Source organism: Eurosta solidaginis, chromosome 5 (genome assembly GCF_040869045.1).
Source record: "Eurosta solidaginis isolate ZX-2024a chromosome 5, ASM4086904v1, whole genome shotgun sequence".
NCBI lineage: Eukaryota > Metazoa > Arthropoda > Insecta > Diptera > Tephritidae > Eurosta > Eurosta solidaginis.
Window position 1 is genome coordinate 259,567,016 of NC_090323.1, and position 16,800 is coordinate 259,583,815.

Below are 16,800 nucleotides of genomic sequence, written 5' to 3' on the forward strand. Positions count from 1 at the left end.
GGACCCGGGTACCCCTAGAATGTGTTTAAAGAATATGGATATCAAATGAAAGCTATTGATAAATGCTTTAGTAGAGGGTAATTTTCATACCCCTGGGTGACTGGGTCTCGGATATAGGCCAAAACGTGGACCTGGGTACCCCTGGAATGTGTTTATAGAATATGGATACCAAATGAAAGCTGTTGATGAGTGCTTTAGTAGAGGGTAATTTTCATACCCCTGGGTGACTAGGGTCTCGAGATATAGGCCAAAACGTGGACCCGGGTACCCCGGGAATGTGTTTATAGAATATGGATAACAAATTAAAGCTGTTGATGAGTGCTTTAGTAGAGGGTAATTTTCATACCCCTGGGTGACTAGGGTGTCGAAATATAGGCCAAAACGTGGACACGGGTACCCCTAGAATGTGTTTAAAGAATATGGATATCAAATGAAAGCTATTGATAAATGCTTTAGTAGAGGGTAATTTTCATACCCCTGGGTGACTGGGTCTCGGATATAGGCGAAAACGTGGACCTGGGTACCCCTGGAATGTGTTTATAGAAAATGGATAACAAATGAAAGCTGTTGATGAGTGCTTTAGTAGAGGGTAATTTTCATACCCTTAAGCGACTAGGGTTTCGAGATATAGGCCAAAACATGGGCCGCGGACGCCTAGATAGTGTTAGTACATTATGGGTATCAAATTGAAGCTGTTGATTAGTGCTTTAGTTTTCATACCTATTGGTGGCTAGGGTCGCGAGATATAGGCCAAAACGTGCATCAGGGTAACACTAGGATGTGTTTTTACATTATGGATATCAAACTGAAGCTGTTGATGTGTGCTTTATTACAGAGTAAACTGAGTTTTATGCGGCTGGGTGACTAGGGTCTCGAGATATAGGCCATAACGTGGACCCGTATACACCTAGAATGTGTTTTTACATTATGGGTATCAAATTGAAGCTGTTGCTGTATGCTTTAGTACAGAGTAAGTTTTAAACCGCTGGGTGACTAGGGTCTCGAGATATAGGCCAAAACATGGACCCGGATACACCTAGAATGTGTTTTTACATTATGGGTACCAAATTGAAGCTGGTGATGTGTGCTTTAGTACAGAGTAAGTTTTACACCGCTGGGTGACTAAGGTCTCAAGATATAGGACAAAACTTGGACCGGATACCCCTAGAATGTGTGGGTAATATGAATATCATATGAAAGCTGTTGCTGAGAGCTTTAAAGTAATTTTCATTGTGATATTCGATTTAGTAGCATCAACCTGGCAAAACTGATAAATATTAATGCGAAACCGAAATAAAGACATGAATTAATAATATCCACATACCTATTTAAATACGTCCTATTCGATTTGCCTGAAATCTATAAATCTTATAAAATAAAGTCGCTAAATGCCATGTATGCACATAACTTCACACAGAATGCTCCGATTTAAAAACGGTTTTTTGAATTTGAAAGCTTAGCTACGTGAGATGGCACAGTTAATATAATTTGAAGGTATATGTTATAGGGGCGTGGCAAATTGCCAAAATGTAGTAAAAAATCATAAAATTTTTGTTTACACAGCTATAACTCATAAACGGAAGGATGGATTTGGTAAATTCGAATTTTCAGTAAAACTTTGAAATATTTACCTTCGTTCTGCATAAAAAAAAATACTTTATTCTTTTCTTATATCAGCCAAATTGTTTAAACAAAAGTAACATTTTTACCAAAAGATTCGTGTGTGTGATTGTTCGGTGTCAACTGTGCGAGCAAATTACTTTTGAGTGAGACATAATGCGACATATTCGTATATACACATAGCATTCGCTGTGTTATTTAACTTCGGCCGTAGGTTTATAGGTATGTATGTGTTTTCATATTAGCTTGACATACATATGTATGTACATACACAAATAATAATAAATAGTTAAGAATGCATACATCTCTCGAAAAATACCCTTTCGTTAAAACATTTCCTTAAAATTCTTAAACAAAAGTTTTATTTTATGGCATTTTTGCATATATCACTATCACTTACTTACTTACTTACTTAATTGGCGCTTAACCGTCTAAACGGTTATGGCCAACCGGCGCCAATTGGTCACACCAAGGGAGTTTAAATCGTTTTCCACCTGGTCCTTCCAACGGAGTGGGGGCCGCCCTCTACCTCTGCTTCCATAGGCGGGTTCCGATAGAAACACTTTCTTGGCCGGAGCATCATCTTTCATTCGCATAACATGGCCAAGCCAGCGCAGCCGCTGCGTTTTAATTCGCTGGACTATGTTGATGTCTGCGTATAACTCGTACAGCTCATCATTAAATCTTTTTCGGTACTCGCAATCGCCAACGCGTAGAGGTCCATAAATCTTTCGAAGAACTTTTCTCTCGAACACTCCCAAAGCCGCTTCATCTGCTGTTGTCATGATCCATGCTTCTGCCCCATATAGCAGGACGGGTACGATAAGTGACTTGTAGAGTATGATTTTCGTTCGCCGAGAGAGGACTTTACTTTTCAATTGCCTACCTAGTCCAAAGTAGCATTTATAGGCAAGATTGATTCTTCGCTGGATTTCAGTGCTGATGTTTTTTCTAGTGTTGATGCTGGTTCCCAAATAAACGAAGTCTTTTACTATTTCGAAATTATGGCTGCCAACAGTAGCGTGGTTGCCAAGGCGCATATGCGCTGACTCTTTTCTCGATGACAGCAGGTACTTCGTTTTGTCCTCATTCACCATCAAACCCATCTTTACCGCTTCTTTTTCCAGTTTGGAGTAAGCAGAACTAACAGCGCGGGTATTTAGGCCGATGATATCAATGTCATCAGCATATGCCAATAATTGCACGCTTTTATAGTATATTGTTCCAGTGCCGTTAAGTTCTGCAGCTAGTATAATTTTCTCCAGCATCAAATTAAAGAAATCGCACGATAGGGGGTCACCCTGTCTGAGACCTCGTTTAGTTTCGAACGGCTCGGAGAGGTCCTTCCCAATTCTGACTGAGGTGATGGTGTTGCTCAACGTCATTTTGCACAGCCGTATAAGTTTTGCGGGGAAACCAAATTCAGACATAGCGGCATATAGGCAGCTCCTTTTCGTGCTGTCGAAGGCGGCTTTAAAGTCGACGAAGAGGTGATGTGTGTCGATTCTCTTTTCACGGGTTTTTTCCAAGATTTGGCGCATTGTGAAAATCTGATTGATGGTAGATTTACCAGGTCTGAAGCCGCGCTGATAAGGTCCAATCAGCCGGTTCACGGTGGGCTTCAATCTTTCGCACAATACACTTGAAAGGACCTTATATGCGATATTAAGAAGGCTGATTCCACGATAGTTGGTGCATTTTGCAGTATCCTCCTTCTTGTGGACTGGGCAAAGAACACTTAGATTCCAACCATCGGGCATGCTTTCGTCCGCCCATATTTTGCTAAGAAGCTGCTGCATGCGCCTTACCAACTCCTCGCCGACGAACTTGAATAGCTCCGCAAGCAATCCATCAGCGCCCACGGCCTTGTTGTTTTTCAATCTGGTTATTGCTATTCTAACTTCATCATAATCGGGCGATGGGACATATATTCCATCATCATCGATTGCGGGATCGGGTTCTTCATCTCTGCGCGGTGAATTGCTGCCTCCATTTAGGAGAGCAGAGAAGTATTCCCTCCATAATCTAAGCACTCTCTGGACATCAGTTACAAGGTCGCCGTTTTCATTCCTACAGTAGTTTGCCCCGGTCTTAAAACCTTCCGTCTGTCGCCGTATTTTTTGATAGAATTTTCGGGCGTTATTGCTGGTGGCTAGCAGCTCAAGCTCCTCGCACTCACGCCTTTCTGCTTCTGCTTTTTTCTTTCTGAAAGGGCGCCTCGCTTCCCTTTTCAACTCACGATAGCGTTCACACACTCCTCTTGTCGCGCTCGCTTTTAACGTAGCCCTGTAGGCAGCGTCTTTTTTTCGGTTGCAACGCGGCATTCTTCATCATACCAGTTGTTTTTTCGTGGCCGCCGGAAACCAATTTTTTCCTCGGCGGCAGTACGAAGTGCTTTGGAGATATGCTCCCACTGCTCCTGTATTCCTTCAGGATGAGTTGTGCCCTCAGAGAGCAGGTGTGAGAGTCGATTTACGAAATCATTGGCAGTCTGTTGTGATTGAAGCTTTTCGACGTCTAGCTTTCCTTGTGTTTTTTGTTCCTTGTTCTATCACTATCACTACGTAGTATAAAACAGAGTCGCTTTTTCTGTCCCTATGTCCCTTTGAATGCTCAAACCTTTAAAACTACGCAACGGCTTTTCATGCGCTTTTCTTTAGTAGATAGAGTGATTGAAGAGGAAGGTTCATATGTATAATAACATCCATTAAAAGGTGGAGAAATGCTGTTATTTTTGAAGTTACTAATGTGATGTATATATATAAAAGAAAGTAGTATTAGTTACACTATTTATAACTCAAGAACGGATGAGCAGATTAGGCTGAAAATTAGTGGAGGGGTAGCTTAGAACCAGGAGACAGACATAGGATACTTTTTATCCCGTTCTGGCTAGGTTCTTGAGATCAAAACGTGGACTTGGGTAATCCTGGGATATGTTTGTCCAATATGGGTATCAAATGGAAGCTGTTTATGATTACTTTGATACGTGGTATTTTTCGTACCCGTGTGTGACCAGGGTCTCGATATATAGGCCAAAACGTGGACGCGGGTACCCCTAGAATGTGTTTATAGAATATGGATAACAAATGAAAGCTGTTGATGAGTGCTTTAGTACAGGGTAGTTTTCATACCTCTTGGTGACTAGGGTCTCGAGATTGAGGCCAAAACGTGGACCCGGGTACCCCTAGAAAGTGGTAATACAACATGGATAACAAATGAAAGTTGTTAATGAGTGCTTTAGTACATGATAATTTTCATACTTATGTATTTGTGACTAGGGTTTCGTGGACGCGGGTACCCCTAGAATGTGTTTATAGAATATGGATAACAAATGAAAGCTGTTGACGAGTGCTTTAGTACAGGGTAGTTTTCATACCTCTTGGTGACTAGGGTCTCGAGATTGAGGCCAAAACGTGGACCCGGTTACCCCTAGAAAGTGGTAATACAACATGGATAACAAATGAAAGTTGTTAATGAGTGCTTTAGTACATGATAATTTTCATACTTATGTATTTGTGACTAGGGTCTCGAGATATAGGCCAAAACGTGGATCAGGCTAACACTAGGATGTGTTTTTACATTATGGGTATCAAATTGAAGCTGTTGATGTGTGCTTTAGTACAGAGTAATCTTTATACCCCTAGTTGACTAGGGTTTCGATATATAGGCCAAAACGTGGGCCCGTGTACCCCTAGACAGATTTTATACAATATGGATATCAAATGAAAACTGTTGATGATTGCTTTAGTAAAGGGTAGTTTTCATACCTATTGGTGACTATGGTCTCGAAATATAGGCCAAAACGTGGACCAGGGTAACACTAGGATGTGGTTTTATATTATGGTTATCAAATTGAAGCTGTTGATGTGTGCTTTAGTACAGAGTAATCTTTATACCCATGGGTGACTAGGGTCTCGAGATATAGGCCAAAACCTGGACCCGGATACCCCTAGAATGTGTCCGTAATATGGATATCAAATGAAAGCTGTTGCTGAGAGCTTTAAAGTAATTTTCATTGTGATATTCGATTTAGTCGCATCAACCTGGCAAAACTGATAAATATGCACGCGAAGCCGAAATAAAGAGATGAATTAATAATACCTACATACCTATTTATATACGTCCTGTTCGATTTGGCTGAAATTTGGTATATAAATTTGCCTATAATATTATTTACGATCCTTTTTTTCCGGGAAGTAGACCAGAGACGAGCTGGGACTGGAACAAAATACATATCACCCTCTGGGACTAGCAATAAGGGATGAAGAAGAATGGGAAAAACTTCAGAGAATAGAAAAGAGGGAAGGAGACTGTCAAAGAGATAGAGTGAGACGAAGATAGAGATAGATGAAGCGAAAAAGGCGGAGGGAGGAGAGAATAAAAGGATTAAGAAAAAGTGAAGAGGGCGGGAGGGCAGGGCTAGACGGAAAAAGCCTATTAAATTGTATGCAGATAGACCAAATTTAGGGCAGAACAACGTCTGACGGGTCTGCTAGTCTATATATATTAAAAGAAGTGTACATTTTGATTGTCACTCCATAACTCGAGAACGGATAGAAAGATTGCCATGAAATTTTTAGGAAAGATACAGGAAGGAGAGATGATGGTTAGTTGATTTTGAAATCCCAAATCAGTTTAGCCATATATCTATATATATCAAAATGAATGTTTGTATGTATGTCATCTATTAACTCAAAAACTACTGAACCGATTATTATGAAAATTGGTATATATATGTATTTTTCTCTGCTCTGTTCCATCGCCAAAAATCTGTAAAACAAAAATGAGCCTAACACTTCCAAAACTTATACAAAGAAATTCTATGCATTACTTCTCGTTTGGCAAGTTTATATTTAAATCTTTCTCACCCAGCTCAAAGAGTTCAAGGAATTCCAGGACTATTGTGGTGTTAAGACACGCAAAGTAATTGAAAACTAAGTATCTTGGAACAAGAAATATTTTAACTCGAAGACAGAAGGAAGCAAATGCAAAAGATATTTGATTTTGGAAGAAATGTTTTGTATAAAATTGTTCCCGTAGGCGCTAGCAGAACCCCTGAGGCCTGGGATCAAAACTCACACTTACTGAATCTAGGCTCTGATATGAAGTTTAAACGTTAAGGGAAAAAGTAAGCATCTATAAAAATAGCACTAACAAAATTGCTTAGTTTTATTTATGATTTACTGAGTTTTCTACATACATAGTTCGGCAATACCAGAACCCTCAAACCCGTACGAATCAATGTGTGCGTTTGTGTACATGTACATGACATATTAGTGTGTATTGTTTACAGATAAGCACTGTTGCTATTGCCCATTTTGCGTGCATGCTTATGGAAACATCAACTTTTTCCAATTTAATTTTTGATGTTGTAAAAGGCTGGAATTAATATTAAATAAACATAAATATATTTCATATTTATAATCTGCACTTTTACATAATTATTTCGAATTATTTTCACAATTTTTCTAACTTTAATTAGGTATTTTTGCATAAAACTACAAACGGTCAAAAATTAGCGCACAAAAGTTTACTAGGCAACTCTGTATAGTGAGAGAGCGCTTAGCTGACACGTTCTTACGGAAAAAATCAAAAATGTTTTGATTTCTACGTTCGGGGCTACGTACGTACGGGCATTGCACGTCGGTGAGTTTTCGTTTACATTGCACACTCATAAGATAGGTCGTGTCAGCTGACACGTTTTTGGTACGTACGTTCGTGAGTAACTGCCGCATTAGACAAAACGAAGACCTTTTCAACATGTTAGCTATCTCTTTCTGATCCAGTCATATCATCTATGAGGTATGTAAGAACACAAAAAGATCTTACAGATGCGTATAGCTCAGAAATGGTTGCTTTGTTAGATATATGTTCTAGTGACGATGACTATGTTAAGACACAATAAGTTTCTCTCACTTCTTATCACAACAAAGAAAAAGAGATTTACTAATCAATTTTGTTACTTTATTGAAAAATAAGATATCTATGTACAAGTTAATTTTTTATTTCAAATAAAAGAACTAAATAATTTAGTAATTTATAAATATATACTTTTCATTATTGCATTTCTCTAAAGTTTATCAAATTTATTTTAAAGCTTAGGCATTTCGCCTTCAAACGAGTATTAAATTTTTATCAAAATCAATACGTCTATCGAGTTTGGTACAAATTCGTAAAGCGGTTGCTAAGATCAAACTTTTTAGCATAAATGGGCAGTGCCCCGCTATCTTATCAAAATCATTAGTTTATCTTATTTAATGGTTAAATACGTCATTATAAGACAAATCTCATTTTATTTTTTTTATATTTTACTAAAAACATTTTGTTTTTGCATTTTTCTAAAAAGTTTCGACTTTGAAGCACCCTATATCTGTGACACTCTGAGCTTCCACACAATAAAACTTCAAATAATTAGCTTTCATTTGCATTATAAATTTTTAAAATATCTTCATTGGTTCAAAAGTTATGATTTTTGAAAATAAAAAACTCAAAAGGCGCCACTGTGCGTCGTTTGATAGTTAAGAAATATTTTTGGCCAAAAATGAATAAAGACATCAACACTTGGTCCAAAGAATGTATAAGTTGTCAAAAGGCGAATGTATATCGTCATACAAAATCTCCAGTTGTGAAAATTCCAATTCCAAAAACTTGATTTGAACACATTCACTTAGATATTGTCGGACCCTTGCATGTTTCAAAGGGATATCGTTACATATTAACTATAATTGATAGATTTACACGCTGGCCAGAGGCATTCGCGCTAAGAGATATTTCTGCAGTTACGGTGGTAAATCAATTTTTTAAGGAATATATTTCACGTTTTGGGGTTCCATTGGAAATAACAACAGATCAGGGATCTCAGCTTACTTCAAACTTGTTTTCAGAATTACCGAAACTTCTTGGAAGTCATCAAATAACGACTTCTTCCTATCATCCCCAAGCTAATGGAATGATAGAACGTTTCCATAGACAGCTTAAATCTTCAATAATGGCTCGGAATGGGTCCAGGGATTGGGATGAAGAGTTACCAATAGTGCTTATGGGTTTGCGATCGATTTTTAAGGAAGATATTTCGGCAACACCAGCTGAAATGGTTTATGGCCAAAATTTAAGATTACCTGGTGAATTATTTGTTTCAACTACATAGAATGTAACTTCTACGGATGTTTTAAGTAGTTTGCGTGAACATTTAATCTGGTTTTATGGCAGTATACGATAGATCATATAATTAGTTTGCTAACAAATATAACTTAATAAGTGGGGTATGTGTGCTTTTCCGTATTTAATCTGCTTTTATGGCAGTATGCAATAGATTGCATAATTAGTTTGGGAACAAATATTACTTAATAAGTGGGGTAGGTGTGCTTTTCCGTATTTAATCTGGTTTTATGGCAGTATACAATAGATCACATAATTAGTTTGCGAACAAATATAACTTAATAAGTGGGGTGTGTGTGCTTTCCGTATTTAATCTGGTTTTATGGCAGTATACAATAGATCACATAATTAGTTTGGGAACAAATATAACTTAATTAGTGGGGTATGTCTGCTTTTCATATTTAATCTGGTTTTATGGCAATATACAATAGATCAAAATTAGTTTGCGAACAAATATAACTAAAAACAAAATGTATTTTAATTCGAAAAAAACTGTATTGTACTATTCACGTAAGCGTGCCTTTCAGGTTTTCAGCTCATTTAGTTATTTTTTCGAACATGGAAAACAATTACTTTTTAATAATTTTTATGCATTATAACTTTACGTATACTGGCCTTCAACAATATTACAGATTCAATGGGTCAAATAAGTCGAGGGCTTACAAAGTGAGCAGTTAAACCCTCCCCCCCTTCACTCCTCTGGTCTCTATAAATTGTTTTAACTCAATATAAATTTTCTCCTAAATCAATAGTTTTTGGTATCTGGAAAAACGATCAGTGGTTCTCTCCTTCTCCTTCCGCCATCCGCCCTCCTTCAATTGTTTTTATTAGCATTACCTGTATGCCTTTTTGTAACTCTTCATTCGCTCAAACGCGCCTATTGCCTTACTAACATGGTTTTATAATTAGCTTCACCTTATTTGTAATCCTGTTAGGGTTATACCGAGACCCTTCCGGAATCATTTCTGGATGGTTTTCGGGATCCGTCCGGCTTCCCGTTGGGGTATTTTCGGGATCATTTGCGTACTTTTGAGAGATAAATCCTTGATTTGTTTCCGGGATAATTACGGGACTTTTTCCGGTTCATTTTGGGTCCCTTTCGGCATCACTTTGAATGGTTTTCGGGATCCGTCAGGGATCCCGTCGGGGCCACTTCAGGGCTATTTCGGAATCATTTGGGGTATATTCCGGCATCATTTTTGGATGGTTTTTGGGATTCGTCCGGGAACACGTCGGGGACATTTTTGGGCTTTTTTCGACTAATAAGGGAACATTTGGGGACCCTTTCGGCATCATTTCTGGACAGTTTTCGAGATTCGTCCGGAATCCCGTCGTGGATCCTGTCATGGTCATTACGGGACTATTAGGGGATCATTTGAGGACCTTTCCGGCATCATTTCCGTTGGGGTCATTCGGGACTTCTTCTCGACTAATACGAAATCATTTGGGGACCTTTCCTGTATCATTTCTGAATGGTTTTCGGGATCCCTCAGGGTCATTTCGGGACCCCTCAGGGATCATTTTGGATGGTTTTCGGGATTTGTACGGGATCATTTCGGGGCTTTTTCGGGACTATTTTATTATCATTTTGGGACCCTTTCGGGATCATTTAAGGACCATTCGAAACCGGTAGTTCAGCACACATGCCTTTTTAAATTAAAATTCGGTATGTTTTTCTTTAATATCTAACACAACTTTTTCGTTCTAATTTAGAGTTTTTTTAAATGAATCCTGTAACGAACTTTTATAACCATAATTACACTTTTTATAATATTTTAACCAACTAAACACCCGAGCGGCCGCCGTGGTGCGATGGTAGCGTGCTTGGCCTACCACACCGATGATCCGGGGTTCACGCCCCAGGAAAAGCAACATCAAAATTTTGGAAACAAGATTTTCCAACAAGGCCTAAAATCTCTTCGGAAGTTATCGCGCCTTACAATTATTTATTTTTTTTAAATATCCGAAAAAGCAACACTATTTTCATCTAAAAAATTCTCTTTGGTTTTAGCCAATTGTCTTTTCACTCCTTTGTTCTATGAATAGTAATTCCTTCACTGCTGTCATATAAATTAATTTAACTTAAAAACAAAATGTATTTTTTTAATTCGAAAAAACTGTATTGTACTATTCACGAAATGCGAGCCTTTCAGGTTATGAACTCATTTAGTTCTTTTGTTTACTCTATTACAAAAATAAAATATATTAGACAAAAATAATTTTTAAACAGATAACTTGATAAGGAGGCTAACGTGAATAGCCCATATATTTTATTTTCTCCATGCGGACGGGGCCGCGGGTAGGGGCTAGTATATAAATAAATTAGCGACAGATGATATTCAGGGTCACCCTGGTCCAAATTTTGGTTGATATCTCGAGAACGCCCTCACATATACAACTAGGGGCCACTCCCTTTTAAAACCTTCATTAATAGCTTTAATTTGATACCCGTGTCGTACAAACACATTCTAGAGTCACCCCTGGTCCACCTTTATGGCGATATTCCGAAAAGGTGTCCACCTATAGAACTAAGGCCCACTGCCTTTTAAAATACTCATTAACACCTTTCATTTGATACCCATATCGTACAAACACATTTTAGAATCAGCCCTGGTCCACCTTTGTGGCGATATACCTAAATGGCGTCCACCTATAGAACTATGGCCCTCTTAAAATACTCTTTAATACCTTCCATTTGATACCCATGTCATACAAATACATTCCAGGGTTACCCTAGGTTCGTTTTCCTACATGGTTATTTCCCTTATTTGGCAAAGGATGAAGGAAAATCGTTCCACAACCCGTCACCCTTGGTCTACAATTTGGTCGATATTTCCCAAACGTATGTGATATGGAATTAAAAAATCACTTATAAACCAACTACGAAACCCTACGAAACCAATGCAGCTAAGCTCTCAGCTGAGTATGTAATGTTCGGTTAGACCCGAACTTAGCCTTCTTTACTTTAAATTTAACGAATATGTGAAAGATGGAAAAAAATAAAATAAATGTAAGGCGCGCTTATCTTCCAATTTGCGTCGTGCTCCTCTTGCTTTTCCCTACAAATTGTCCGGACGGGACCTACATGTTTTATGCCGACTCCGAACGGCATCTGCAGGGAAGATGAGTTTTCACTGAGAGCTTTTCATGGCAGAAATACACCCGGAGCGCTTGCCAAACACTGCAGAGGGGCGACCCCGCTTAGAAAAATTTTCTTCTAATTGAAAAACCTTATTTCTAAAATTTTGATGTTGCTTATTTGGGTGTGAACCTAGGGCATGCGGTGTGGTAGGCGGAGCACGCTACCATCACACCACGGTGGCCGCCAGAGATGAACAGACGTTTAATTCGGTAACAATTTAACGTCCCATTAACACTAAATAAAAGATCTTGATTATGTCAACCCCTAGGTTTCGAGCAGTGTTGTTGCTCAAAATTTAGTGCACTGCCCCCAACTATGGTTTTGTGGTAGGAGTATACAATAGAACTAATTAGCTGTTTGAAAACAAATAGAATACGTTTGTCTATTTGTTTCTAAAAAATAAAGTTTTTGTACACATATCACATGATCGTTCTGAAATAAATAAATCTGTTTGTTCAATTTTTATTATACCTGAAATTTTATGAGCTAATTTACCCAAATACATCCTCAAGCTATAAAGGACGGAGTGAATAAAGTAATTAGCATTTACTTCAATTCATTTAACCTTGATTAAAAAGTATTTTTATTCCTCAGATCTAGAGGTAAAATCTTTTGTTTGTTTTTCATTCACACAAACAAATTTTTTATAAACGGAACAAATTCGCAATGCGCAGCTTTTATTTTATCCACGTGGTTTTAATTTGGAAACACTAGATATGGATATAGCCAGGCCCGTCGAGAGGGGGATGGGGGGATTCCCCCTGGGCCCGCGTTTTCTGAGGGGGCCCGCGATTTAGAGGTACTAAGAATTTTTTTTTATTCAGGAGAGTCTTTAGTTGTTCCATGTGCAATTTTTAAGCCGAATTTCAAAAGCATTTCATTTTGATATTATAGTGAAGTGTGAAAAATAATTTCAAAAGTCCTTTTCCTTAAAATTTAATAATAAATATTTAATTTGGCAGCTGGCCCAAAACCATTCAGGTTCCGCATCCGCTTCGACTACTGATAATGATTTTTTGCCTGGGCCTTCGAACAGTGAGGAGACAATAAAAACATCAAACAAGAATGTATGTTTACAGGAATCCGAAACCGTAAAGTTTCGTGGTGACACTGATGAAGGTTCATCATCAAAAAATCTTCCAACAATACAAGCAACTCTGCATCAAAGACCAGATTATTTAAACGACTTCGATATCGGTACCGCGAATAATGAGTTTTTGCGATCTGAAGAAGTCAACGAAATAATTCGTAGAGGTCATCAAAAGTGTGCTGTTATTTTTCCACGTGATTGTCAATCATTTCCTATGTCGTTGTTAAACATAATCTTGCCAAATGGAGAGATGTGTGAGAAGAGTGTGACTGGTTAGTGTGGAGTGCCAATAGCAATGCTTTTTATTGCTTACCATGTCGTCTGTTAAGCCCAATACTTTAAATCGACCTAAAATTTGTTGTCCTGTTGGATATTCGAAATTGTAGATGTGGAAGAAGCTATAGGATAAACCGCCAGCACACGAAAATACTCAAGATCACAGGCGCTCTTTACAAAATCTAATTCAATAGGAGGCTACAAATGATACACTTCTCAATGAACAGCTAATCACTGAAACTCAAAAGTGGAAAGAAATTTTATGTAGAATTTTGGACACTATTTTATTTTCAAAGTATATGTCTTGGTTAACGAAACGATGGACATTTTTTGGGAATCTAAGATCTCATAAACCCTTATGATCCGTTACTTAGAGATCATTTGGAGAAGGTTAGGATTTCACAACAGCAGCACCAACGTTTACAAGTTCACTATCTTTCCCCAACATTCAGAACGAGTTTATAGAAATTTGTGCAAAACACGTGAGGGAAACTATATTAGATCAAGGCAAGAAAGCCAAGTATTTTGCTATTATCGTTGATGCTATGCCTGATGCTAGTCACGTTGACTACGTTTATTTTGCGCTAACTCCATTTCAATTCGAAAGCAACAAATTTTACAATTCAAGAACGGTTTTGGGCTTTCGTGAGTTGTAACCAAAAAACTGGTCAGAAAATCGCTGATCTATTTGCCATAGTTGATTGAAGATTGTCGCGCACAAGGGTACGATAAAGGCGCCAATATGAAAGGAGCTTTCAACGGAGCACTGCGTCACATTCTCGACAAAAACTCGAATGCTGATTACTCGCCTTGTGCAACCCATAGTCTCAATTTATGTGGTGTTGATGCTGCAGAATGTTGTACGGCTGCAATTACCTTCTTCGGAGTTGTACAAAAATGTTTTACTATTTTCAGCAGCACGCCACAACAATGGGACATCCTCAAAAAAATGTACCGAGCTCTCTCTCTTCTTTCAGACAAAAGCCAAATTTGACTGCGCAATCATACGGCGATGTTGCCGGCATTCTCAAGTACAACAAAAGTTCGAATGTATCTTGCTGTCCTCAGTTTGTTTCACAATACTGACTACCAATAATGAAAGAAACGTTATCCTGCAAGCTAGAGACGCCACCATAGATGTTGAGGTACGACATCTAGATGCCTTATTAGCTGATTTGAAGTTGATGAGGAACCAATGGGAAGCAATTTTAAACGAATGCAAAACAATTGCTATTCAATTGAACATCTCGCTAAAGTTTCTGGACATTCGAAAGAGAAAACCCAAAAGACGTTCTGAAGATAATTTAAATGATATGATTACGGATGATTCAGGGTCTGATTTTGAAACCAATACATTCCTGGTGATTGTTGATTCGGTAAGCACTGAACGATTTGTAGCTATGAGAAATTTGAGCTAGAAGTTTTCCTTTTTGTTGCAATTTGTAGACATGGATGAAACTACGGTTCTGGCGAGCGCAGTCAAAATTTGTCGAAAAATACAAGTCGGATGTTTCTCAAAGTTTAGAATGCGAAATAATTCACTTGAAACACATTTACGAAGCAAATTTTGATAAAGGTCTGTCACTTTGGAATTGCTAAATGCAATCTATGTTAAAAATCTGTATACAATTTTCCCCAACATTTGTGTTGCTTTACGCATTTTTATACTCAGCTGAGCAGAGCACACAGAGTATATTAATTTTGTTCGCATAACGGTAATCCGTAACGGCATAAACTAATCGAGATAGATATAGACTTCTATATATCAAAATGATCTGGGCGAAAAAAGAAATTCATTTAGCAATGTCCTTTCGTCCGTCCGTCTGTCCGTCCGTCCGTAAACACGATAACTTGAGTAAATTTTTGAGGTATCTTGACGAAATTTGGTGTGTAGGTTCCTGGGCGCTCATCTCAGATCGCTATTTAAACTGAACGAAATCGGACCATAACCACGCCCACTTTTTCGATATCGAAATTTTCGAAAAAAAGAAAAAGTGCGACAATTCATTACCAAAGACGGCTAAAGCGATAAAAGTTGGTAGCTGGGTTGAACATATGACGCAGAATATAAAATTAGTAAAATTTTGGACAATGGACGTGGCCGTCAACTTTTAAAAGAAGGTAATTTAAAAGTTTTGAAAGATATAATTTGGCAGTCGTTGAAGATATCATGATGAAATTTGGCAGGAACGTTACTCCTATTACTATATGGGTGCTAAATTAAAATTAGCAAAATCGTATTACGAAAAAAAAAATTTTTTTAAAGTCAAATTTTAACAAAAAATTTAATATCTTTACAGTATATGAGTAAATTATGTCAACATTCAACTCCAGTAATGATATGGTGCACCAAAATACAAAAATAAAAGAAAATTTCAAAATGGGCCTGGCTCCGCCCTTTTTCATTTAATTTGCTAGAATACTTTTAATGCCATAAGTCGAACAAAAATTCACCAATCCTTGTGAAATTGGGTAGGGGCATAGACTCTATAACGATAACTGTTTTCTGTGAAAATGGGCGAAATCGGTAGAAGCCACGCGCAGTTTTTATACACAGTCGGCCGACTGTCCTTCCGCTCGGCCGTTAATACGATAACTTGGGCAAAAAGCGATATATCTTTATTAAACTCAGTTCACGCATTTATCTGAACTCACTTTGTATTGGTATAAAAAAAGGTCGAAATCCGACTATGACCACGCCCACTTTTTCGATATCGAAAATTGCGAAAAATTAAAAAAATGCCATAATTTTATACCAAATACGAAAAAAGGGATGAAACATGGTAATTGGATTGGTTTATTGACGCAAAATATAACTTTAGAAAAAACTTTGTACAACTTTGTGTGACACCTACCATATTAAGTAGAAGAAAATGAAGAAGTTCTGCAGACAGATGATGTTCTGGGTAACCCTGGTCCACATTTTGGTCGATATCTCGAAAACGCCTTCACATATAGAACTAAGGCTCACTCCCTTTTAAAATACTCATTAATACATTTAATTTGATACCAATATCGCGCAAACACACTCTAGAGTCACCCCTGGTCCACCTTTATGGCATATCTCGAAAAGGCGTCCATCTATAGAACTAAGGGCCACTCCCTTTTAAATAATCATTAACACCTTTCATTTGATACACATGTCATACAAACACATTCCAGGGTTACCATAGCTGAGTATGTAATGTTCGGTTACACCCGAACTTAGCCTTCCTTACTTTTTTGAACTATACCTGTCACTGTAGCTAGTGCAGAACGTTCCTTCAGCGTCCTTTCAAGAATCAAAAACTTTCATAGATCGTGTTCATCTAAAGAGCGAGTTTTAGGACTTGCCATGCTTTGTGTTGAATCCGTTTTGGCAAATTTTGATATTATTATAAAAAATTGTGAGCGAAAAAAGCAAGTAAAGCCACTCTTTGATATCCGAACTTTCTATATTAATTAATTAAAATTTATAATCATCATTAAATTTATCAGAAATGTATTAAAGTATTACCAAATAACTAAAAAAGAT

At 37.8% G+C, this 16,800-nt stretch overlaps 1 long non-coding RNA gene across 1 annotated transcript in view; it reads right to left on the reverse strand.

The window, feature by feature from the left end:
• LOC137251710 (uncharacterized) overlaps nucleotides 1-16,800 on the reverse strand; it is a 61,958-nt gene that overhangs the window by 32,721 nt on the left and 12,437 nt on the right. The window lies entirely within an intron of this gene.